Source organism: Schistocerca serialis, chromosome 7 (assembly GCF_023864345.2).
Source record: "Schistocerca serialis cubense isolate TAMUIC-IGC-003099 chromosome 7, iqSchSeri2.2, whole genome shotgun sequence".
NCBI classification, from domain to species: domain Eukaryota; kingdom Metazoa; phylum Arthropoda; class Insecta; order Orthoptera; family Acrididae; genus Schistocerca; species Schistocerca serialis.
In genome coordinates, this window is record NC_064644.1 from 355,965,331 (window position 1) to 355,992,423 (window position 27,093).

At 42.5% G+C, this 27,093-nt stretch overlaps 1 pseudogene; it reads left to right on the forward strand.

The window, feature by feature from the left end:
* LOC126413080 (lipase 3-like) overlaps window positions 1-24,656 on the forward strand; it is a 78,152-nt pseudogene extending 53,496 nt beyond the window's left edge.
* Window positions 24,657-27,093: the final 2,437 nt, after the last annotated feature.

A 27,093-nucleotide genomic window follows, 5' to 3' on the forward strand; every position in this document is an offset into this window, starting at 1 on the left:
GTATTTCGTTCGAAGAACACATTGCCACCAAACTCCCTGGACTTAAAATCCAACTTAGATTCAGTGGGACAACCTCGCTCGGCCTGTTCGCGCCATGGATGCTCAACAGAGAGATCAATCTAGCGCTGCTGGGCACGACACTGGAGTCGCCCAGACTCCACATCCCTGTCGGTACCTGCAAAGGGGTTTTTCGGGCTTTTGACAGATGGCACAACTTTGACAGGTGGTCACATTAACGTGACTGGACAGTGCATATAGGTAGGGACCTAATTTTAATGATTGTTCTAAATTAATAAAATCCATGAAACTAACCATAGCACCTTTCTACACTTAAAGCAAGTTTGTGGCCCATGATCATTCTTTCTACGTTCAATATCACTGTTCGTGCTTAGCCATATGTCCATTGCATTAAGTTATTTCACGCTACGAATATTTCAGTTATTTAGTTGCTTCATCTGAAATTGTTCAAGGCTATTTCTGATATTCAACTTTTGTAAACCAACGTACAAGAAATTAGTTTGCCATGTCTACTAGTGTATGCCGGAACATTCCATGATGTTTAAACTATTCAAAACCATGAGTCCACGCAGTTTTGCTTCACAAAATTACTTGACATAAATATTCAATCACGAATATGACTCAAAAACATCTCAGTACTTTCAAACGCTTTGTTGTTGTTGTGGTCTTCTGTTCTGAGACTGGTTTGGTGCAGAGCTCCATGCTACTCTATCCTCTGCAAGCTTCTTCATCTCCCAGTACCTACTGCAACCTACATCCTTCTGAATCTGTTTAGTGTATTCATCTCTTGGTCTCCCTCTATGATTTTTACCCTTCACGCTGCCCTCCAATACTAAATGGGGGCACCTTGATGTCTCAGAACATGTCGTACAAACCGATCCCTTCTTCTAATCAAGTTGTGCCATAAACTCCTCTTCTCCCCAATCCTGTTCAATACCTCCTCATTAGTTATATGATCTACCGATCTAATCTTCAGCATTCTTCTGTAGCACCACATTTCGAAAGCTTCTATTCTCTTCTTGTCCAAACTATTTATCGCCCATGTTTCACTTCCATACATGTCTGTACTCCATACAAATACTTTCAGAAACGACTTCCTTACTCTTAAATCTATACTTGGTGTTAACAAATTTCTCTTTTTCAGGAACGCTTCCTTCCCATTGCCAGTCTACATTTTATATATCCTCTCTACTTCGACCATCATCAGTTATTTTGCTCCCCAAATAGCAAAACTCCTTTACTACATTAAGCGTCTCATTTCCTAATCTACTTCCCTCAGCATCACCCGACTTAATTCGATTGACTATATTCCATTATCCTCGTTTTGCTTTTGTTGATGTTCATCTTATATCCTCCTTTCGAGACACTGTCCATTCCGTGCAACTGATCTTCCATGTCCTTTGCTGTCTCTGACAGAATTACAATGTCATCGGCAAACCTCGAAATTTTGATTTCTTCTCCATGGATTTTAATACCTACTCCGAATTTTTCTTTTGTTTCCTTTACTGCTTGCGCAATATACAGATTGAATAACATCGGGGAGAGGCTACAACCCTGTGTCCCTCCCTTCCAAACCACTGCTTCCCTTTCATGTCCCTCGACTCTTATAACTGCCATCTGGTTTCTCTACAAATTGCAAATAGCCTTTCGCTCCCTGTATTTTACCCCAGCCACCTTTAGAATTTGAAAGAGAGTATTCCAGTCAACATTGTCAAACCCTTTGTACTTCAAAATTACATGTTTTCTGCGCTTCTGGGCTGCAGCCTGACCGTGTCACCTGGCCACTCGCCACCGAGTGCCTCACTTCAATGTCTCGCTCACCCAGACTGTTGTCGCTTAATTGTACGATTTCACAGCCACTGGAAACGAGCTTCTAATATCGGACTCGGTGAGGATACCGATATGGTATCCTACGAGCTACACTGAGAGGTATTATATCCCCACAGAAAAGAATCGTTTACTTGCACTACATTTCGCAACCGGAACATAAGATGCAGGGTATCCACGAACAACCGCTGTCTCAGCGTTCCGTGGGGTCTAACACATCCTTAGGTAGACTGCAGTTACCACATTGCGCTTCGACAGTTTGGCGGAGGGAATATCGCCTTTAACTGAGAATAAATAGAAGAGTTCGAAGCAGTCTGAAAAGGACTCGAAGAAAATGGTTTCGTCATTTAGCACTTCAGACTGCTGGCAGTAACAACTTTGACAGAGCTATGCACAGACTTAAAGTGAAGGCCCACAGAGTAACGGTAGTGCATCGACTGTCTTATTACGTTACTATTGGTCGACCCTATCAGTACTGCTAATAGCTGTGGTGGTCTATAAATGGTGAGGACGTTGCTGAAGAGAGCACTTAGCTCATGATGCACAGCTGCATTTATCAGGGTACATAAACTCACCGAACAACCGACGGTGGATATCCGAAAATTCTCAACAGTTACATCAAGATCTTCTGCAGTGAGTGAAAACAGGAGTGTGGTGTGCAATTAGTATCTTCGTGCTTGCCCGGACCGGCAGGGTCACTGGACGTCTCCCCATTTCTCCCCATTTTAGAAAGCTTGCAGCATCAAGGGCAAGGCCCTCAAACAAGCTCGAGATTTTGACTATCTAATGCTTCAATTGGATATCCAACAATTCATCAATCAATGTGAAGCCGAATAACTGCTTGCATGAGAGCTACAGATGGACCAAAGCGTTAATGACTTGCTCAGTTTGTGGAGCTCTTTCTCTTGAATAAATCGTCCGTTTTTTCCGAAATTGTAACCATTTGTTGGCTGTACATGTACATCACATCTTCTGATTTTCTTCTTTCGTGGTGCTCTCGACGTGCCGCCGCCGCTCACCCGCCAATGTGAACACCGTAAGGGATTTGATATCCGGGGGCGTTACTGCCTGCGACCTAGGACTTAGACAATTTTTCGGCTGATTCGAACTTCGACGTAGATGTGAGGTTTGATACGAAACCAATTTTGCAGTTACTTCACTCTTCACATGTAAATTAAAATTGCGAGATCAAAAGCGACACGAACAGTAGAGTCATTTTTACTGAGATTCAGTAATTTCAAGCTTCATTCTGAAAACTTGCTTCCAGTTTAAGGACCAAAATTGTTTCAACTCCGCCCATAGATGCAAATGCATACCCTTCTGTAGCGATTTCTGTCTTTAAACACCAACTTTTCGACAATGAAAGTACGACCTCCGGAAATACAACTGTTTTCTGCTGATTCGCATTTGTTTAAATCAAATTCCAAATCCTAAGTACAGGCTTGGCAAGGTATTAGTTTACCATTGCTCAACATTTGTCAAAATACCTATAATTCTCTGTAATGTAATAAACTGAGTTAATTCTGTTTCTTTTTTAATTTCGTAGGTATCAAACTCTTCTTCGCCTTCATCTTCTTCTTCCATTCTTCTTTGGCTAGAACATGTTTCCTTCAGTATTATTCAGTCTACTGTGAGGTTGTCACTCCATCTTTCCCTTGAACGGCCAGTATTTCTTTTAGGAATGTTCCATTCATTCACACTGACTATGTGTTCGTTCCACTCGCGCTTTCTCTTATGTAATCGTTCGTTAAAGGAGTCCACTCATCCTTTTCTAATGCTTAAACTTCTCTCTCTACCTCTCATTGTGTTCCCTGTAAGCTTTCGCAGAAGTTTCATTTCCATGTTTTCAAAACTATTGTAGTTTTTGATCGCTCAGGTCTTGTCTCAGCTGTGTATGTCAAAACTGGCCTCACTATTGTTTTGTACGTTCGTGCCTTTGCATATTTTCCTATATGTTTGTTTTTCCAAATACCTGACGGAAAAAACGTCAACACCAAAAAAAATTAATGTTGAGTAATGAAATCTCGGGAGCACTTCTCCCTATTTCAGTGAGTAACACTGCGAGATCACTGGTAAATGTAAGTTCAACATTAGCCATTGCAAATGAGAAATGCTTGTACATTAATAACCGGTTAACCACAAGAATGTTGAATAGAAACATGCAAACGTAAATGTATTACGTTGCAAAGGTGCCAGATGTCAATTTGTGGTATCGAGTTCCATTCTAGTACACTTCGTTGCTCTGATGATGTACCGTACATGCTCGAGACAGATCTGCCGATCAAGTAGGCCAAGGAAACGCTTCGACACTCTGTAGAGCATGTTGGATTACGACAGCGTTATCCTGTTGGAAAACACCCCATGGAATTCTGTTACTGAATTGCAGCACAACAGGTCGAGTCACCAGAAAGACGAACAAATTTGCATTCAGGGTGGGTGGAATAACCACAAGAGTTCTTCTGCGGTCACTCGAATTCGCACCACAGACTGTAGCTCCAAGTGTCAATCAAGTGTAGGAAGCAGACAGGTTCGTCACATGTCCTCAACTAATCTCCTTGTAACCAACAGAAGGCCCTCACTGGCATCAATGCAGAACCAGCTTTAATCAGAAAGTGCAAAAGACCTCCAGCCTGCCCTACAATGACCTCTTGCTTGATGCGACTGAAGGTGCAAATGGCAATGGGGTCAATGGAATACATGGTACAGGGCGTCTGGATCGGCCCTTGAAATAATCGATTTTTAACAGTTCGTTGCGTCACTGTGGTTCCAACTGCTGCAGCTCAAATTGCTGCAGCAGACGCAGTACTATGTGCCAAAGCTCCACGCCGAACACGATGATTGTCTCTCTCGATGGTGCCACATGGCGGTCCAGAGCCCAGTCTTATTGCAACCTTAGATTATCGTGACCACCATTGCCAGCAATCCATGTGCAGTGGTTATATACCTGTCAGGTGTTTCAGCAGTGTCGCAGAAGGAATAAATTAAATTACAATGAAATGAACCCCCTTAGCTGCTTATAGGCGTTGACATACGTCAACGGGGACAGATGAAAAAGTGTGCCCCGACCGGGACTCGGACCCGGGATCTCCTGCTTACATGGCAGAAGCTCTATCCGTCTGAGCCACCGAGGACACAGAGGATAGCGCGACTGCAGGGATTTATCTGTGGCACGCCTCCCACGAAACCCACATTCTCAACATACTGTCCCGCACTACATTCGTAGTGCCCCCGCCCATTACACTCATTACTCGCGGCGCGTTGCCGATTCCCGTAAGAGTTCGGGCACTGTGTGTACATTCGCACAGAAGAAGAAGATGGTCAAGTGGCCGGTGAGCCTTAACTATATATTTACTAAGATGGTATCTGTTCTTTCGGACATGTCGCCTTAAAAGCATTCTTGACTAACATTAGCTCACCACGTCCTATCTCAAAGGCAAAAAACGTTCACGACCGTTACAGCGTGTATTTAAAGAAAACTTGATTTGCATCCACTTCGTGGTGCTACTAGCGCTACTCATATGCGACTGCCGCGAAATTTCAATAGCCATCATCTTGCAGAAGTAGAAAGACGCCTACCAACTTTCAGTTATGTAGCACAACTCGTTCTTGATATTGCCTTTTTTCCGTCCGTATAGTGCCATCTAAACATCCTGCTACATTGTTTGCTTTTGCTACATGCTCTCTAACTTCTTTTTTTACATTTAAACTGCTGGACGGTTGAGTTTGAAAGATTTCATTACCGGTTGAATAAGTTTTCCTTCCATCTCCAGCATGCGTCTAATCGTTTCCATAAGTGTGGTCATATATTTTGAGCTGATATGACGGCATTTAGGTTTTTAACTGCCACGATAAATATATGTAAAAGCTTATAAAGGTAATCTCCACTATTTGCCAGCAGGACTGCATCGTTTGCATACCAAATGATTTCTATTTCTTCATCCCCAATTCCGTAACCACTACCAAACAATACCTTCTTTGTCACCTAATCCAAGACTATACCGAAAAACAGTGTTAATTCAGAGTCACCTTGTCTGATACCAGTGTTAACTGCTATGCAACTAGTTATGCTGGAAGTTGAAAGCAGGAAGCAAGAACCAATCCCAGTTCATTATTTTGGAGCGCAACGATTCAATTATGTCAGGTAAACAGAGTCACTTTCCATTAGTCTAATTAACTCTGGAAATATTCACCCCACTATCGCTTACAAGTAGAAAACGGTTTTTATGCAGTTTATCTATGAGGGACGTCAAATAAGTAATGAAACACAATACATATGTTATGAATGAGGTCAGCCTTTAGCAAAACACAATTTTGTTTTTTATCCCAAACATGTTTCATTGCGGTTTCTGCATCATCAGTGCAATCGCAGTGAAACATGTTTGGGGTAAAAAAGCAAATGGTGTTTTGCTAAAGGCGGACCCCATCCAAAAATATAAGTATTTTTAGTGCAAACACGGACAAAAGAGCTTCAACCCCAACATGATTAATGAAACACATTTTTTTCCTTGGCCAATTTCGATTGAAAAATATGGAATTTGTAGTGGGACTTCGTAGAATATTCACGCTTCAGCTCCTATAGTTTCATGAATTTCCGATACGTGGCAGTGCTGTACGTAGCCTTCAAAATGACATCTGTGACAGAGTTGTGTTCCAAGCAGATAGCTGTCATTGAGTTTCTATTGATGGAAAACCACAGCATCGCAGATATTGAGAAGCTGTTACTGAAAGTCTACGGAGATCCGGCAGTGAACAAAAGCACGTTGTGACGTTGGGCGTGGTGTCTGTCATCACATCGACGAGGTCGCGCAAAGCTGTCCGATCTCCTGCTTACCGACTGGCCGCACACAGCTGTGACTCCCGCAATATTGGAACATGCGAACACACTTAGTCAAACAGCTCGCTGCACAACTGGACGTCTCCGCTGGTAGTCCTCACACACTCGCCCACAAGTTGGGGTACTCAAAGGTGTGTGCACGGAGGGTTCCCTGCCACCTAACAAGAAACGACTTCAGCGTGTTCGTCGCCACAAGAACGTAGACGAACTTTTCCTTCTCCGTGCCAATACAAGGCAATACAAATTTTATTTAATTTGTCTCTGATAGTTGTCCAACTCCCTTAGGGCAAAGTTCAGTGTTGCAACTCAAGGTGTTCGCCTGCATTTTATCTGATATGTGTCCGTATTCTTTTACAGACGATGCTGCCCGTGATTCTCGCCCACGCTCCAGCAGGCGCCGGTAGCAGGCAGTTCATCCACTACGGACAGGAGATCAAGAGCTGTGAGTCAACTGCTAGTTTACATATGCTACTCTCGAGGGGAAGGAGATGGTACGCTATCAGTAACGGCGGAGCTCGCCAAATATCAAGGCTGTAGAACGTATCTTTGAAACCGTTCTGAATCGAGTGTCTTAAAGTGCTTCCTTCACCTTAGGAATCAAGTTGAAGTCAAAAGGGCTTAAATCCGGGGAGTGTGATGAGCGATACTGCACGATCCAGCCCCATCGATGGAACAAATCAGATAAAACGTACGCCATTGCGCCCGAGAGTTGTCCTCCAAAATGATGGGCATTGCAGCAGAAAATGTCGTCGCTTCTTTCCCTAAACTGGTTGTAGACTGTGTTCCATAACTAAACAGCAGATCTTAATGCCCATGGAATGGAGTAATATCGGTGACATAAGTTTTGTGTGGCCTAATATTTAAATGGCACACATAATTTTTGATAACACCCGGTTTCTTATCAAATACCATGGTGTAATTGCTCAACAATTGTTTCAACTCATGCTTCTGTTGAGCTATCAGGGCATTTGCTGCAGTTACTTTAACATCAATCTGTTCTCCTATAGTTAACACTGATTTTTCGGTTAGAGGGTTAGAAATCTTCCTGCTGAAACTTCTCTTTATCAGCTTAATTTCGATCCTACGGCAGTAGCGTTCATGCAGTGCCTGCTTTTGAATTAAATCAACTGTCAGAGGCACACCATCAACAGTCAACATGAGTTTACTGGAGGCGAAATCAATAATTACATTTAACTCTCTCAGTAATTCATGTCCTAAAATTAAGCCTACGACAAGATTTGGGACAATTAGGCACGTGCAATCAATGGCTCCATTACCTAAATTCATTTTAATTCTTGTCTGTAGCTTCACTGACTTGGAGCGTCCTCCTACAGCACCTAATATTTTGCAGTTAGCAACGGGTAAGGTCGGTATATTTGCTCGTTCCTGTAACCTCTTCATGAGAGCTGTGGAGATAGCATTTACACTTGCGCCTGTATCTAATATTGCTGTGAATTTAAAACCCTCAATATTAACTTCTATAGCCCCTTGTGGCAACCTTCGTGGCTTCAAGTTACAAGTTTTATCACCTTCAAGCAATTCTTTCCTGATATCAGCTAGGTTGTATCTAATCAATTTTATTTTATTGTCATGACCCCATTCACAAGTTCCGACCAGCCTTTCGGGGCTTAAGTTGGTCGATTTTAGTTTTCCTGTCCATTGTTAGGCAAGTTGTGTCCATCACTAACATCAGTAATTATTGGGGAATAATCTCTCCAATTATTGCTGTTATTGTTGTGATTGTGTGGAGTATTGTTGTTATTGTGTGACTGGTTCCAACCTGATATTCTGGGATTTTGACGATATCCAGGATTATATCTTCTTCCCTGTTTCCTGTTGTTATGGGATTTGTAACCCTGGTTGTTACCATTATCCTGACGAGAATTACTATTTGATCCGTAACTCTGTCCTTGTTGCCCATTATCGCTATTTGAGTGTTGTTACCTGCTGTTGTTGTGATTACTATTGCTATAGTTCCTTTCATTTAAACCATTGATCTCATATGGATTGTAGGACCTAGCTTTAATATCCTCTAATAGCATATCAACTGCATCGACTGCTGTCAAGAATTCTTTCAGGTTATTGTCGTTGACATGCAGCAATTTTGTTTGTATTTCAATCGGAAATCTGGATTTTAATACTCTAATCAAGTCTTTGGAAGAAATTGGTTCAGACATATATTTTGTTTTATTGAGATATCGCTCAAAATATTTCCTGAGTGTTCCAAGTCTTGAATTATATGGTTCTGGGTTATATATTTGCTTTCTTATCCTTTCCTGTATTGCAGGAGACCAATATTTGTCGATAAAAGCCTGCTCAAAATCTGAGTACATAAGATAAGTGTCTATTGCCTCACTACTCCACATAGGTCCGTTCCTACCATATGCCCACTTACATAACTCATTTTCTGTCATTCTGTCCAAATCCTGGGTAAAACTACTTTAAACGATTTTATAAACACGATGGGATGAATAGTTTTCTTTTCTGGATTGAAAGTTGGAAATTGTCTACATTTAATAAGTTTTTCCTCCATATGAAGTGTTGCACAATCTGATACACGATCCTGCATGCCGCTGCTGTATGGGGAATTGTCAGTATGTCGATGTTCATGTACACCAGCATTTTGCTGGATGCGAGATGGATTAACTCTCTCGCTTGTGTAGATGTTCTCGGAGACTACTGACTGATAATCTTGGTCAGACTGACGCATATCGTCAATTTATTTACGCACCTCTTGCAGACCTTGGAAAAATTCTTGGTATGCAAGCTCTGTGTCTGTCAATACTTCTTTGAATTGTTTCCGAATTTTCAATAAGTCGTTTGATAATTCTTTCTGAGAATCTCTGTCAATTATAGCTTCGGTGACTGCAGACTGAACTTTCTGCTCAACAGCGTCCGCTTATTGCGGATCACGCTCACCGAGCCACTGATTAAAAACATCGGAAAACTGTTCCATCTCATGTGTAAACTGTTGCTTACCCACGTTAGCTTGCCCTAATGTAACGTTATGTAATTCCTGTGACAGTTCTGTAACTGTGGCCGATAGCTGCTCTTGCTTTTGTGACGCTTTATCAAATTCTAACTGAACATTGTTAACCGCTTCGGGTAGGTGCTTGTGTCATCCCGAAAAATTTCAAACTTTGTTATTAAAGGGGTCTGCGTAAGAGAAACTTGTTCTATTTTAGTTTTAAGATCCTCTTGCGTATTTACAATCTGCATTTGTAAAGCTGTTTTCATTATATTAATCTCTGATTTAAATATCGACTGTGATTCTGCTATTTGTTTTTGCCGAGCAGACTGTAGTTCGTTATGAGACTACCTCCTGCACATTAGTTTGAGGCACAAAGTTTCACCCGACTGAGCCGTCTTGGTCTGAGATCGTGTCTTAACCATATAATCACACAATAATTAATACTAAATGATCCGTTAAAAACGTGTGTAACATATACTGTTTACTTAGTAGCTAATGTCGTGCCAATGGTTATGCAGTTGACCGTTTTGTGACAAATAGTCGTATTGAACTGACACACAATTTGTAACACAAACTACCGCTAATCTACTAAGGAAGTATGTGCCTATCTACACTTAACTCTTTGCTACCACCCATAGACGAATCAGCAGAATAGAATATGACAACGTACACATACTGCTTGTAGATAACTGCGATATAGACTGGCATATCTCCGCTATTTATCTCCTTTGTTGTAACTTTGTTCTCTCGTTGTGTCACAAATGGTTACATGAAAAAGAAAATACAATTAACATCATACAATATTAATCACAATACACATACAAACTTTTGTTGCTATGACAACCGTGTGTGTGCTCATGTATGGTGTCCTGATCATCTGTCGCCAACTGTGGTAGATTATTTTATGTGTTTGTCTATTTTTTGTTTGTCTGTTATCGATGTATTATGCTCGCAGTAAAAGGTCGTAACAACGTGATAAAATTGTCTCTGATAGTGCTGTTAAAAGAATTACTGTTTGTTGCGCGTATGAAGAGTCTAGGGAGAGTCGGCTGAAAATTTTCAGCAACTATTCAAACATGAGATTGCAGGTTCGAGTGCTGTTGTCCACGTCTCTTCCCGTACACGTCGCATTGAATCTGAAACAATTCTGCTATTTCAGTACTTCCAAAAATACTAATAAAGGTCGTGACGCTCACCTTTGTTCTCATGAAATAATAACGGTTTATTGTGTCTCTTGTACAATTCTCCACATAACATCAAAAGAAGTGAACAGAAAAACCATAGTTACCCTTAGTTACGAGTAAACCACAGAGAAAGTAATATTCCGAGTCAACGATATAATTATCATAGAGTCTCTCAGATAATGTCTTTGCCACTTAGCTTTCTCACAGTCGATTCAGTACATTACATATTTATTACACTACAGGGCGTAAGTTATGACTGATATGTTCGATCTGTTGGGCTGGAAAGTGCCACACCACACACTGTGATTTCGATTTGAAGTCTGAGGTCAAGGAAGCACTTCGTGGCATTCGCTTCAGAACTGTTAAAGAGATTCGTCAGGCAATAGACCGGTCCACTCGAACTAAGAACACAACTGACACTGCTGAGTTTATCCTGCGAGTACCATGTCACTGGCAATGGATTATACACAAAGCTGGTGACTGCTTTGAAAGATCTTGGATATTAATAAACCGCTTCAGCTGTGTCTAGCCCTTTATTTTCAGATCACTACCGGTTTCGTACCACTAAAAGGCACATCTTTAGGTGAACTTCTGTATAACAATAAATACAGAAGGAATAACAACCCTGAGCCATTCATTGATATGATAAATTTTCTAAAATTGTTTCCTGATTTTTAAAAAAAATTAAGAAACTATTAACAACTTTTACACGACTATATTAAAATATTGTACTCACGCAACTAAAACATTAGAGCAAAAATACTCAGAACTTCGAAACTAACATTCGTTGTCCGTCAAAACAAAACATCGCTAAAAGGCAGTACGTTGTGGAATAAAACAGCCAGTTTCCAATACGGTGGATGGGTCCTAAATAAATCATACCATAGTGAACCACTGTAAGGTGAAAGTAAATGAGAAACTATTAAAGTTCAAATTGCGGATATTGAGAGTAACTAATATTAGTTAAAACGCCGAATTTTTATCAAACAAATTACCTGCATTGAGATATTTCGATTTGGTCATCGGCTGTTATTTAGTTGCTTCAGAATGTCATTTAAAGAAAGTGTCGGGAAGCAAGTTAAGCAGTGCTCTCGCATCAGGAATTGCAGTGTTACTTTCTAGGAGTTATCTCCCACAAACCTCTTCTGACGCTGCGAAGAGGAGGTGGTTTTGACTTCCCATACATTTAGTAACTCTGGAAATAATTCATAAAAGAGAAACCAAATGCGGAAACGTGAATCACACAAAAAAACCGACAAAGTAAATATTTGCAAAACATTGGATATGCGAAGAGACGGGCTATACCAAGCAATTTTATGCAGTATAGAAATTGCCTGTCATGTCAGATCAGATCCAGCTTTCATTAAGCAGAAATTTAGGCTCCCTTCCGAACAAACGACTAAGTGTATATCAGGGCTTGCAAACGATCTTTGATTTAGAAACAGAGCGAACGTTTCAGTAGACCTGCATCACAGAGTTGAGAAGAATCCTAATCTTAGCAGTAATGGAAAACACGTAGGCAGTTAAAAATGATACATTTGTGTATATGATAAGGGCAAAACTGGAAAGTAAGTTACTTATGTCGCATTACCGGTAAATGTCACGGCAAAATAATTCACTGGAACTTTCAATCCGACGGTAGCGAATCAAAACTTCATCCTCCCAATAATATTGTTGTGTAGCAGACAGTTCACTATGGAAGTCAAGAATTACAATGCAATTGAAATAAAGTGATTTATTAAAGAACGGTTGGAAAATGAGGAGTAATAAATGAGCTACGCGATTCCAAACATTCCGAACAAATTGTCGCTGCGAGTTTGAAGTCCTTACTGTGCCCATCATTATGGACACACGTTACAGCAGGCTCAACGGTTAAGGATTATATTTTGTCACAAATTTGTCATGTCAGGGACGAAACTGAAGAATAAGAGACACATTGCTTGTGGTTGAATCGGATGTCGAGGTCAGTTTTCGTGTAACCTACTTGGTCGCTGGACCGTTTTAGTTGTTCTAATAACACGCAAAAGATCAATGTCGGATGGATTAGAAAAAATAAAATATATTTGGTACTCCTATGAACAATGCACTTTCTGATATTAGAGAAGATCCGAAGTCAGGAGCATACAGCCCAAGAATTGTAACACATGCACTTACTCAAGGCCGTGTGCGACTGGGCTTATTCTATCCTAGACACTTTAACACTGATTAACCGTGATCAGAAATTTTGCATAAGATCATGAGAGGTGAGACTGTAGTGGCTTAGTGTTACGTCCTGAAACAGAGAACAAGAGTTCAAAGGCTTAAATAAACCCAGTGGATACAGATATATTTGCTGTACAGCGAGAGGATTAGCAGCATAACATGTAATTTCGTGAAACACTACTGTGATAAATTATAGTATGCTTTCATGCCAGCTTGTGTTCTCTCAGCTTTCTGATGTCTTCATCGTTTTCCCTATTTTGTAAAAAGCAGTGTATTTCCACAAGCAAATGGAAAAAAAATGATGGTACGTAAAGTCAGCGTAACTGAAGAGGTTACCTCAATTTAAGCCGAATTCTGGTATTATATGATCATAAAATCAACCTAGGAGTGCAATGGTTACGTAATTTTTAAGACTGAAGTCTGTTAAGAAATTTCATTTACCCATAGAAAACCCAATAATTCGACAGCGGGTTGTAATTTGTGATTATACAGTTAATATATGAACGCATGGTTTCGCAGCTTCCAGCTGCATAGAGTAGTTTAAAATCCACTAGCTTTCGGCCGAATACTCCTCGGCCGGCGTTATATGATGTCCTGCTATCGTCCTTATATAGCCATGCTGCCTTCTGTGACGCCACTGGTAGCCACTCCAACGCCATAAAAGGTAATGTTTTCGTTGCACGCCCACCGCACCCGCTTCAACCTTCCGATGGCCGAGTCCCAAGTCCTGCTTAGTTGTAGGCTGGCTTCATAAGGGTGTTGTCACAACTTTGTGATAACACCCCCAATAAAGTCGGCTGTTTATAGGTAAGCATGGCTCGCGGGACTCGGTCATCGATAGGTTGAAGCGGACGTTGGAGGGGGAACCAGTGACGCCACAGAAGACAGCGCTGCTTTATAAGAACGGTGGAGGCAACGTAAAAACAGTCACCAGTTGACAATGATTGACGAGCACTCAGCCGAAATCACACGGATTTTAAATCACTTGACGCAGCTTGAATGTCGAGAGAATTTTATCAACGGATACACTAAAATAATGTTGGAACACGTGAGGCAATACTAACCTTACGACTTATCTTAGAAGAAAGATTAAGAAAAGGCAAACCTACGTTTCTAGCATTTGTAGACTTAGAGAAAGCTTTTGACAACGTTAACTGGAATACTCTCTTTCAAATTCTGAAGGTGGCAGAGGTAAAATACAGGGAGCGAAAGGCTATTTACAATTTGTACAGAAACCAGATGGCAGTTATAAAGAGTCGAGGGGCATGAAAGGGAAGGAGTGGTTGGGAAAGGAGTGAGACAGGGTTGTAGCCTCTCCCCGATGTTATTCAATCTGTATATTGAGCAAGCAGTAAAGGAAACAAAAGAAAAATTCGGAGTAGGTATTAAAATTCATGGAGAAGAAGTAAAAACTTTGAGGTTTGCCGATGACATTGTAATTCTGTCAGAGACAGCAAAGGACTTGGAAGAGCAGTTGAACGGAATGGATAGTGTCTTGAAAGGAGGATATAAGATGAACATCAACAAAAGCAAAACAAGGATAATGGAATGTAGTCTAATTAAGTCGGGTGATGCTGAGGGGATTAGATTAGGAAATGAGACACTTAAAGTAGTAAAGGAGTTTTGCTATTTAGGGAGTAAAATAACTGATGATGGTCGAAGTAGAGAGGATATAAAATGTAAACATCGAGTATAGATTTAAGTGTCAGGAAGTCGTTTCTGAAAGTATTTGTATGGAGTGTAGCCATGTATGGAAGTGAAACATGGACGATAACCAGTTTGGACAAGAAGAGAATAGAAGCTTTCGAAATGTGGTGCTACAGAAGAATGCTGAAGATAAGGTGGGTAGATCACGTAACTAATGAGGAGGTATTGAATAGAATTGGGGAGAAGAGAAGTTTGTGGCACAACTTGACTAGAAGAAGGGATCGGTTGGTAGGACATGTTTTGAGGCATCAAGGGATCACAAATTTTGCATTGGAGGGCAGCGTGGAGGGTAAAAATCGTAGAGGGAGACCAAGAGATGAATACACTAAGCAGATTCAGAAGGATGTAGGTTGCAGTAGGTACTGGGAGATGAAGAAGCTTGCACAGGATAGAGTAGCATGGAGAGCTGCATTAAACCAGTCTCAGGACTGAAGACCACAACAACAACACACTAAAATACGTCTTTTCTGTAATTCTCTTCGAACTAGGGCGCACAACGTGTGTATAGATATTAAGCGAAGTTATTGTTCCCTCATCCGAGTGAAATTTACACAATAGTTCGTATATACACTACTGGCCATTAAAATTGCTACACCACGAAGATGACGTGTTACAGACGCGAAATTTCACCGACAGGAAGAGGATGCTATGATATGCAAATGATAAGCTTTTCATAGTATTCACACAAGGTTGGCGCCGGTGGCGACACCTACAACGTGCTGACGTGAGGAAAGTTTCGAACCGATTTTTCATACACAAACAGCAGTTGACCGGCGTTGCCTGGCGAAACGTTGTTGTGATGCCTCATGTAAGGAGGAGAAATGCGTACCATCACGTTTTCGACTTTGAGAAAGGTCGGATTGTAGCCTACCGCGATTGCGGTGACAGGCATCTTATCCGCATGGCTGTAACGGATCGTGCAGCCACGTCTCGATCCCTGAGTCAACAGATGGGGACGTTTGCAAGACAATAACCATCTGCACGAACAGTTTGACGAGGTTTGCAGCAGGATGGACTATCAGCTCGGAGACCTTGACGCTGCATCACGGACAGGAACGCCTGCGATGGTGTACTCAACGACGAACCTGGGTGCACGAATGGCAAAACGTCATTTTTTCGGATGAATCCAGGTTCTGTTTACAGCATCATGATGGTCGCATCCGTGTTTGGAGACATCGCGGGGAACGCACATTTTTAAGCGAGTATTCGTCATCGCCATACTGGCGTATCATCCGGCGTGATGGTATGGGGTGCCATTGGTTACATGTCTCGGTCACCTCTTGTTCGCATTGACGGCACTTTGAACAGTGGACGTTACATTTTACATTTCAGATGTGTTACGACCCGTGGCTCTACCCTTCATTCGATCCCTGCGAAACCCTACGTTTCAGCAGGATAATGCACGACCGCATGATGCAGCTCCTGTACGGGCCTTTCTGGATACAGAAAATGTTCGACTGCTGCCCTGGCCAGCACATTCTCCAGATTTCTCACCAATTGAAAACGCCTGGTCAGTGGTAGCGGAACAGCTGGCTCGTCACAATACGCCAGTCACTACTCATGATGAACTATGGTATCGTGTTGAAGCTGCATGGGAAGCTGTACCTGTACACGCCATCCAAGCTCTGTTTGACTCAATGCCCAGACGTATCAAGGCCGTTATTACGGCCAGAGGTGGTTGTTCTGGGTACTGATTTCTCAGGATCTATGCACCCAAATTGCGTGAAAATGTAATCACACGTCAGTTCTAGGCTATTGTATTTGTCCAATGAATACCCGTTTATCATCTGCATTTCTTCTTGGTGTAGCAATTTTAATGGCCAATGGTGTACATATAATGTAAGTTTGTTCATCTAGCATTTTAGTATACACATCAAAAAAGTTTTGCATCACCCCAGTTCCGAGAACTCCTGAAGATAGACGTTGACTGTGGATATTGTATCACAGACATAGTTCTTTTGATTGTTCAGAGGTGTCACTAAACCCGCCCAAAGATGTAAACAACCATGCATGAGAAGCGGCTATTAGACGGAGGGGGTCCAACAGCCGATCAGTTCCAATCATTCCACCAGGGAGGAGGCACACGGCTCGTGTTGTCTGTAGTTCAACCATGCCTAGACGATCAATACCGCGGTTCGATCACGTCCGCATTGTTACTTTGTGCCAGGAAGGGCTCTCAGCAAGGGAAATGTCCAGGCGTCTCGGAGTGAACCAAAGCGATGTTGTTCGGACATGGACGAGATACAGAGAGGCACGAACTGTCAATGACATGACTTGCTCAGGCCGCCCAAGGGCTACTACTGCAGTGGATGACCGCTACCTACGGATTATGGCTCGGAGGTACCATGACAGCAACGTCACCATGTTGAATAATGAGTGTCGCATATGCCTTCAACCAGACAATCGTCGGAGACGTGTTTGGAGGCAACCCAGTCGGGATGAACGTCTTAGACACATTGTCCAGCGAGTGCAGCAAGGTGGAGGTTCGCTGTTTTTTTGGGGGTGGCATTATGTGGGGCCGACATACGCCGCTGGTGGTCTTGGAAGGTGCCGTAACGGCTGTACGACACGTGAATGCCATCTTCCGACCGATAGTGCAACCATATCGGCAGCATATTGACCGAGGCATTCGTCTTCATGGACGACAATTCACACCCCCATCGTGCACATCTTTTGAATGATTTCCTTCAGGATAAGGACTTCAAAAAATGGTTCAAATGGCTCTGAGCACTATGGGACTTAACATCTGTGGTCATCAGTCCCCTAGAACTTAGGACTACTTAAACCTAACTAACCTAAGGACATCACACACATCCATGCCCGAGGCAGGATTCGAACCTGCGACCGCAGCGGTCACGCGGTTCCAGACTGAAGCGCCTAGAACCGCGCGGCCACACCGGCCGGCGATAAGGACTTCGCTCGACTAGAGTGGCCAGCATGTTCTCCAGACATGAACCCTATCGAACATGCCTGGGATAGATTGAAGAGGGCTGTTTATGGACGACGTGATCCACCAATCACTCTGAGGGATCTACGCCGAATCGCCGTTGAGGAGTGGGACAGTCTGGACCAATAGTGCCTTGATGAACTTGTGGAAAGTATGCCACGACGAATACAGGCATGCATCAATGCAAGAGGACGGGCTACTGGGTTTTAGATGTACCGGTGTGTACAGCAATCTGGACCACCACCTCTGAAGATCTCGGTGTATGGTGATACGACATGCAATGTGTGGTTTTCATGAGCAATAAAAAGGGCGGGAATGATGATTATGTTGATCTCTATTTTAATTTTCAGTACTGGTTTCGGAACCGAGGTGACGCTAAGCTTTTTCCGATGTATGTATAACTTCAAACCTTTAAGAGACTTTTTCTTGCTCACACTCGCCCCCCCCCCCTCCCCTCCCCCCCCCCCCCCCCCCCCAGAAAATGGTGAAAGGAAAAAAAAATTATCCCTTAATACATTTTTGCTCTGTTCGTATAGCAACTGCCGTATCGGGCATGGATTTTTAATTTATTGTACTTTTATCAATAATTCTATTCGCTACACGTTTTGCACTACTTTCAAAAATACTGTATATCGTTATGCGACAAATTGTTCACGTGACGTAATAAACATTGAGCTGCGTAAAAACAAATCTGCAGTGTCAAATTCCCTAGAGATACAGGTGAAATATGTGTACAAATATCAATTAAATATGTTAAATATACAGTGATGAAAGAAAAAATTGTAGCACCTATAAATTGTGTGACATAAACAAAAATTGGCAGGCGTGTTTCTACATCTGACAGATGGTGTCCATTCACATTTTGCGATAGCAGCATAAGAGTGCCGCTAGTAGCGCCACTAAGAGGATGTAAACCTTGTTTTCCTTTAAATACACACTGTAACGGTCGTGATAGGTACTTACATTTGATATTATACGTGGTGAACTGATGTTAGTCAAGAATGCCTTTAAGGCGACAAAGACACCATTATCAACACTTGACTGAGTTTGAGAGAGGTCCACGAGAAGCTGAATGCTCCGTTTGCGAAATTGCTGAAAGACTTGCCAGGAATGTAGCCACTGTACGTGATTCTGGCATGAATGTAGTCACTGTACATGACTGATCGCAGCGGTGGTCACAGGAGTGCTCAGTCGCAGGAAGACCAGGCTCCGGATGGCCGCATGGTACTACCGAGAGAGAGGATCATCGCGTTCGGCGTATGGCTCTGGCGCATCGTACAGCATCTGCAGCAGCAGCTGAGCAGCAGTTCGCACCACGGTGACACAGTCAACTGGTACAAATCGGTTTCTTCAAGGACAGCTCAGAGCCAGACGCCGTATAGGGAGCATTACACTAACCCCGAAACCAACGCCGTTTGCGACTTCAGTGGTGTCAAACGAGAGCTCACTGGAGGGCAGGGGTGAGCTGTGTTATGTTTTCTGATGAAAGCTGTTTCTGCCTCGATGTCAGCGACGGCTGTGTGTTGGTTGCAAGGAGGTCAGTTTAGGGTTTGCAACCAACCTTTTGCGTGTTAGACATACTGAATCTGCACCTGGTGTTACGGTCTGAGGTGCTGTTTCGTATGACAGCAGGAGCACTCTCACCGTTATTCCACGTAACCTGACTACAAATTTGATTCGACCCGTTGTGTTGCCATTCATGAACAGCATTCTTGTGGGTGTTTTCCAACAGGATAACGCTCCCCCAAGTACCACTGTTGTAGTCCAATATGGTCTACAGAGTGTCGATATGTTTCCTTGGCCTGCTCGATCACCAGATCTGTCCCTAACCGAGCACATAGGGGACATCATCGGAGGATACTTCCAGCGTCGTTTATTGACCAACCAGGTGTACTAGCGCGAAACTCGGTGTCACAAACTGACATCCGCCACCTGCACAACACAATGCATGCACCTTTGCATGCTAGCACTCAAGATTCTGGCGATTACACCGTTCATCAACGTACCAGCATTTCACATATGCAAGTGCTCATGTAGCCTTTACATTAACGTTTGAACTTTCAGTGTTAATCACATAAATATGTTCCCTAGAAAAAGTATTCCCTAAATTTCATTACTCAACGTTAATGATTTTTTGTTGTTGCGATTTTTTCCTCCAGTGTATGCGAAATACATGTTATATGTGCGTATTTTTACAAAGATGTGAGTAAAAGGCTCTTCCTGAACCCCTAGACTGATTTCAACCAAACTTGGTAGATATATTACTTAATTCATGGAAAGAAACACGTTGGGGTTAACACGCAGCAACCTCCTACTACTGGGATGGGGCGATAATGTGGAGAGAGCTGGGTGGAAGGGAAGGAGGAGGAGGAGGATGAGGTGGACAAACAGAGAGGGTGAAGGAGAAGGAAGAGATGGTCGCAGGTGTGGCGGAAGAGGAGATGGACTAGTAGAACTGGAATAAGTACACACCCTGACAACACCGGAAACTCAGCTATCCATTTCATATGTTGTTACTTGCCTGTGCGGGTTATCTGGCGCTGCAGTCTGGAACCGCGGGACTGCTACGGTCGCAGGTTCGAATCCTGCCTCGGGCATGGGTGTGTGTGATGTCCTTAGGTTAGTTAGGTTTAAGTAGTTCTAAGTTCTAGGGGACTGATGACCTAAGATGTTAAGTCCCATAGTGCTCAGAGCCATTTGAACCATTTGTGCGGGTTAAGGTGGAACAGATCTCTATCCGAGTATTGTTGCTTATCATGCAGAATTTTTGATTTCCATTTCGACTACACCAGGAGTGTCCAACATTTTATATTACCTGCTCCACGGTATATGGGCGAGAGAGAGAGGAGGGGAGGAAGGGTGGGAGGGAGGGAGGGAGAGAGAGACAGAGACGTCAGGCGGTATGGAGGATGGGTAGCAGGAGTTTCAGAGTCAGAATATTAATTTTACCATAACTTTAGATAACCGGAACCTGACGACCTTCCTGCAGCAGCTTGAGAAAGTTGCAGTATTTGGACGGGTTACTCCTGTAACCGAAATATCACATCTGAAGATGGTTCTAAAGGAACCGAATCCGGTCATTTGAATAAACATTTTGCAATCAAGACGGATTCAAAGTTACATCGTCTGATTTGTGTGGAACACAAGTTTTCGCTAAAATGTCGAAGCTGCTCTTGCAAGAAATTTAGTTACAGCCACATTATAGAGATTATGTTCTCTTACTCAGTCTGACAGTGCTTGCCGCTTTACGGTACGCGTGTTTACTGTTCCAGGTCACTTCCGCCAGTACGACCATGGAATGTTCGGCAACCTGGAGAAGTACGGCAGCTTCTGGCCGCCAGACTACGACCTGAGCAAAATCGCCGCCAAAGTGGCGCTCTTTTACAGCAACAACGACTGGCTAGCGGCTGTGAAGGTAACCTCGTACATCTCTGCTGCTCTCGTGCGGCTTTTTTGTGTTACCGCAATTCTGGTGGATGCTGTTAAATGGTTTTCAGAAGAAAGTTCCATCAGCAGACAGTAACTGACTATCACCGAGCGAGGTGGCACGTTGGTTACGGTATAGGTCTCCAAATTTCACTCTAGTCACTTAACCCTGCTATCATGCTTAAAAAAGCTACACACTTATGCCCTTTCGGATCATACTTATCAAGTGTTGTATTTAAAGGACATGATGATTATAAACTGTCAAAAATTATTATAATTTTAAATTTAGGTTTGTTACAATTTAAACAAATATTACAGTATTACGTACCAAAAAACTCAACAATGATGTAAGTTCTGGCCCTCAGTGAGCTGTTGCGCTTTAGCTTTTTACTTAGCGTATAAACTGTCACTCCCGGAAACCATTAGCATAGAGTTTTGCTTAGAATTCCACAATTTGGACAGAGGTATCTAAGTGAGCTTTGCAAGTACATTTGTTACAGTTTGAACATTTCGTTGGTGTCTTGTTGTCACAAACCGATGGACATAGTTTGCATCTGGCACGTTTGCAGTTTTGGTTGCCGTCACAGGAGCTTGCTGGTGACGGACTTCCTGCTTGTATCTTTCTAACCATGGCCGCTGACTCCTCATTTCGTGACATCATTTTTTTTTAGGTTCAACGTAAGGAGTAACTAGTGTTCCCCACAATTCTTTGAGAAATATTCTTCTTTTGTAAACAACATTTTTTCCACCCTGGATTTAGTTCCCTCCACAGCATTGTAGGCAGAATTATCTGTAATATTGTGGAAGATGATTATTGGCCAGCGGTTGGTTTTCCCCTTGCACTTCTCGGTGCCAATAAGCTTATCCAATGTGTCAACTGTTCCCTTGCTTGCATTACAGTGCAATATCATTTTCGGTTTCTTGACTTCTCTATTGGTTATTTTCTCACTGTCATGCATTGTGCTCATAACGACAACCTCTTTGTCCTTCCGTGGAACGTAAGATGTGACCGTGGTATTCGTAGCAAAAAATAACTTTGAGTGTGAACATCATCTTTGTTTGATATATTATTAGGGAGTTAAGGTTTATTTTTTTTCTCACCGACCTCAGCAATGTGAGATATCTTGTGAGGTGTCCTTGACGTAATGAATATGATGTGAAGAAAGTTGTCACATCTAACATTATGTCCTTTTCTTCACGACCACCCTCTCACCTTAATTTTGGCAGGTGCTTATGCAGGTAATTTTCCTGTATAGATTTGTGTCTTCAAAATGTGAGAAGTAGTACTATCGGACAGTGTCTATATTTTTACCCCATAATTTGAGGGTTTGCTCGGTATATATTGTTAGAATTGACAAAATCCTCGAAAAGCAGCCAATTGTTTATCTACGGTTACATTTCTGCGAGAATTATATAGTTTTGAAAGTATTTCCACCCTCGTACCACAGAGAACTCCTATAGGAGACTACTGGGCATTTACTATTCGTGCTCTTCGATCAATCTTGTCATAGAAACGAAACACACATGAGATACAACAGAACGGTTTCAACGACATTCCGGCAGGAGATGGCTCTACCTGTTTCTGGGTCCCACAGACTCTTTGTTGCTTCACCAAATGATTTATACATACCAGCCAGTAATAAAAGGGCATTACAGGCTTCAAGTGTAGTTTCACCTAATGCTTCAGAGCTATCCCCATAAACTCTCCGACCCTCAATATTAATAATTTCCACCACAATACTCTGCATATTATCGTTCATCATAACTTGAAAAGATCGTTTTATATCATATGCTCTGGCGATAGCGTATCTTGTCGGACCAGGAGTCAGTTTTATAAAATCTTTGAACTAGATACTGTTCCAGTTTGCGGGAAAGATTCTAAGCTCCAAGTGATTTTTATGTCCTTAGACTGAATCAGTTGAACAGTTTCCACATTGTTATTTGAAGTATCAATATCTGGAATGTCTTCTGAAGCAGATGAAGGATGCATGTTGTCACCGCTGGTGTGGTTTTCATCTTCGGAAATATCCTCCTCGCTGTGAAATGCATTTACTAATGGTTCCAATTGCTCATCGGAAAGTACTCGTTTTTCGTGATAAATTACTACGATAGGAACATGAACTGCCTTTGCACACAACAATTGATAAAATTTAACTGTTAACGAGAGTGCGTTATAATAATTTGAACGCAATCAACGACTTTGAGATGTGGTGCTGCAGCCGAATGTTGAAAATTAGGTGGACTGATAAGCTAAAAAATGAGGAGGTTCTACTCAGAATGGGAGGGGAAAGTAATTTGTGGAAAACACTGACAAGAGGAATGGACACGGTGATAGGACATCCGTTAAGACAGCGAATAACTTCCATGGTACTAGAGAGAGCTGTATAGGGTAAAAACTGTAGAGGAAGACAGAAATTGGAATACATCAAGAAAAAATTGAGAACGTTGGTTGAAAGTGCTACTGTGAGATTAAGAGGTTGGCACAGGAAAGGAATTTTTGGCTCATAAATTCAGTCAGAAGACGATATTTCAAAAAAATTGTTTTTTTACAGTCTGAATCTTTACGCCCTCCGTGTCATACTGACCTGAGGAGCACAAGTGTAACAAATTAAGGTTTAGCAAGGGGGAGACAAGCAGTTCTTTTAATTTCAGCTGTAAGGTGCACAGAATGTTTAGAAAAACAAAGTCATCAAGTTTGAGGCAGCAATTCAAATATCAAAAATTATGGAAGAATCAATTCTTTTTCGGGTCAAGGGTCAAATTTAGATTTTGCGCACTTTTCCGAAAGTAGTTAAGGCTACATCGGTTCTTTGAAAAGGACAACGCCAATTCTCTTCTCCATTACTGTCTAATCTGACTATGTGCTCAGTTTTTCAGCGTGTTACTTTCACGTCTTTGGTGAGCCGAAGAAAGACATGCATGGAAGTCGCTTTCAGTCGAACCAGGAAGTGCAAGACAGGGCATGGTTGTGGATCCGTCGGCGGACGACCGCTCTCTACGAAACAGTAATTGATTGTATCTTCTCCCAGTGGGATAAATGCCTTAAAGTGTGTGGTGATTACTTTTGAATGGAGCCACTCAGTTGTTCCGTTTTGGCGAATGTTCGGTTTTCATTTGAGTGCCTCTCATAAAATTCAGACAGGTGTTGTAAAACATCTTTGAATCCTTTTTGTCAATACAATCGAAATGCACGCTTTCGAGAGCCTGAACAACTTCGGCGTTGGTTGCGGGTTGTTCACGTCGATGTAGAGACTACCTGACACTCTTCTCTTTACCAATTGTGTAGTATGAATGTGTGTCATTAACGACCATTACTTAAAAGTTTTACTTTCGAGTTATTGAATTTTTTTGGATGTGCATTCAGACAATTTCTGTTTATTGTTGCAGGATGCGGACAGACTTTACGACAAGCTACCAAATTGCATAGGCCGCTTCCTCATATCACTGGATTCATTCAACCACCTCGACTATCTATGGGCCATCCACGCTAAGGAACTACTCTACGACAAAGTCATTAGCCTCATGTATAGATATTTGTAAATTACTTCGCTGATGAGGGACGCAAGCGTCTACATTCAAAAGCAGACGCAATAAGGATGCCTACGCACACGTTTATCAGACATAATATTTTGTTTAATTTCCAAGAAGAGTAATTTCCAGTTGTATTGGCTTATGTATTCAGACGTGTTATAGTGTGAATTTAAAGTTCCTTACAAGAAAAATTTCGATATACGTTAAAAATAAATATTCCACTTTCTGTTCTGATGCCGTGTCATGCTTTCGTTCTCAAGGAGTATGTCGAGGAATATTACATCTTTTAATATTTTAAATCGTTTATCCACATATGATGTGTGTTCAACGTAGTAATTATCAACCACTCTAAAACTTCTGATTATTTTACAACTCAGTAACAAATAAAAATTTAGTATTAGCTGCATCGTCAACAAGATTTTATTTACTGACCTGAAGAAATGTATAATACTTGATAAGTAGGATCCTGAAAACTTTAAGCCGCTGAAGGCCCATGCTTTTATAAAAATACACTTCAATAAATTTTCAACAGGCAGAAAGCCCAAGCTATATCTTCCAAGTTGTAATACTTGATAAGTAAGATCCTTAAAACTTAAAGCGGCTGAAGGCCGATGCTTTTAAAAGCAATACAATAAATTTTCAACAGGCAGAAGGCCCAAGCTTCATCTTCGGACAACGTAAAACATGGCCAGTTTAGAAAAACGTACTTCTAAAACGGCTGAAGGCCTTTGTTTTAAAACCACAATTACAAGCATACCAAATCCAACCGTCGGCTATGAGCCATTAAAATACACAATTAAACGCTAATAAGAACGGCGCTCAGAAGTTTCCAGGGGGCTCGGTCTGCCCTTGAAATCTTAACGTTCGCTTGGGTGAGACTAGAAGTCGGCCCAGCTATACTCGATCCGCCGATAACAGAACCAAGAGACATTCAGGGACCCACCGACAAGACGACTTGCTAACCACCGACCAGTATACGAGGATTCCAAAGCCAAAACGTTACAGACTTAGCCGTCCACAACCAAAAATACATTCAGCTCTTAAAAACTACACACCATGTTGGACAGCGACAACAGGTGAGGAAAGGACACTGCCTGAATTTACCATCGACCAGGGCAGTGAACCGGAACACTAACGGCGACAAGGCAGAAAATTCCACTGGTACACTTGAATTTCAAACCGAGAAATATAGCTAATTCCACCACACGGCGGCTAAATCTTCACGAACTCGAACACTCGCTGTTGCTCCCAGGAATACCGCCAACAGAGAACCACCAACCAAGGGGACAACATGAACAGACGTGGCTTCGGTAATAAAATCACCACTGAACTTTCATGTCCTGAGTCGGTGGGCAACGAACCTCGTAGTACTCGGAACAGCCCCCCACACGCTCCGACAGCCCCCAGCGGACGCGGCCGACTCCTCCGCGTGGAGACTTGCTTGCTGATCCGCTCCAACCGACCGACTGGCTGCTTACCGCCAAGCCGGAACTACGAGTATAAGCACCAGATCAAAGATGGTATACGGTACAAATATCGATTGTAACCGCTGCTGCCACACGTAAAAAGAGGAAGAACCAAGGCATAACCACAATAATCACGGGAAAGCAAACGCAGAGTAACAGCCAAGTTTTAAAGCAACGCATAAGCCAGGGTCAGCACGGCTCACTACTGTTCCTCGTGGAGCTGCGTGGCACCAATTTCCTGTGGAACTAATCGAGTGTTGACTCGAGTGTTGACTGAAAGTCCCTCAACCAAGCTAGCAAGCACACTCTTCCACGTCGGGAATCCTGTACTTGCACCGGTATCATCCGTTTAATTCCCTACAGATTTCGTTTGTCTGATCTTGTAAACTAGGAAGCATACAGAAGGCCTGCTTGGATGATAACTTAAGTTCTTACTCGCCAACACCATCGGAGGGTATATGAATGTTTAGACTCGTAATCCTCTGTGACAGGTAGAAGGAGCACCAGAGCGAATTAGTGTTGTTGGTGATCAATTTGGTACCAAGCATGGTAGCGTGTATAAGGGGCATAAACAGTGACAGATGTCAAGCAATCACTGGGAAGGACATAGAGATACCACGTAATCGTGTGGGATAGATCAGTACCTGACAATCTGTGCGTCTGTATTTGGACGGCTGACCGAATCGTGCAGTACGTTGATTTGTGGTGGCCCAATGCTGGACTGCTTGGCACCTTGAGGGCAGGAATGCCCGTCGTCAAGCTTCCAGTCTACGGCGTATGACGACCAGAAGGGAGGAGCGGCGTGCAGTGTATGAAGTACATCGTAGCCCACTCACGTCTACGCCTGCCATTTGAGAATAAATGATGGACTCCCTGCGACATTGTGCCTTACCTCGCACCATTGCTCGGAGACTAGCAGCAGCGAGCCTCGGAAACTAACGTCACATGCTCGGGATGCCGTTGATGCCACAACGCAAAAC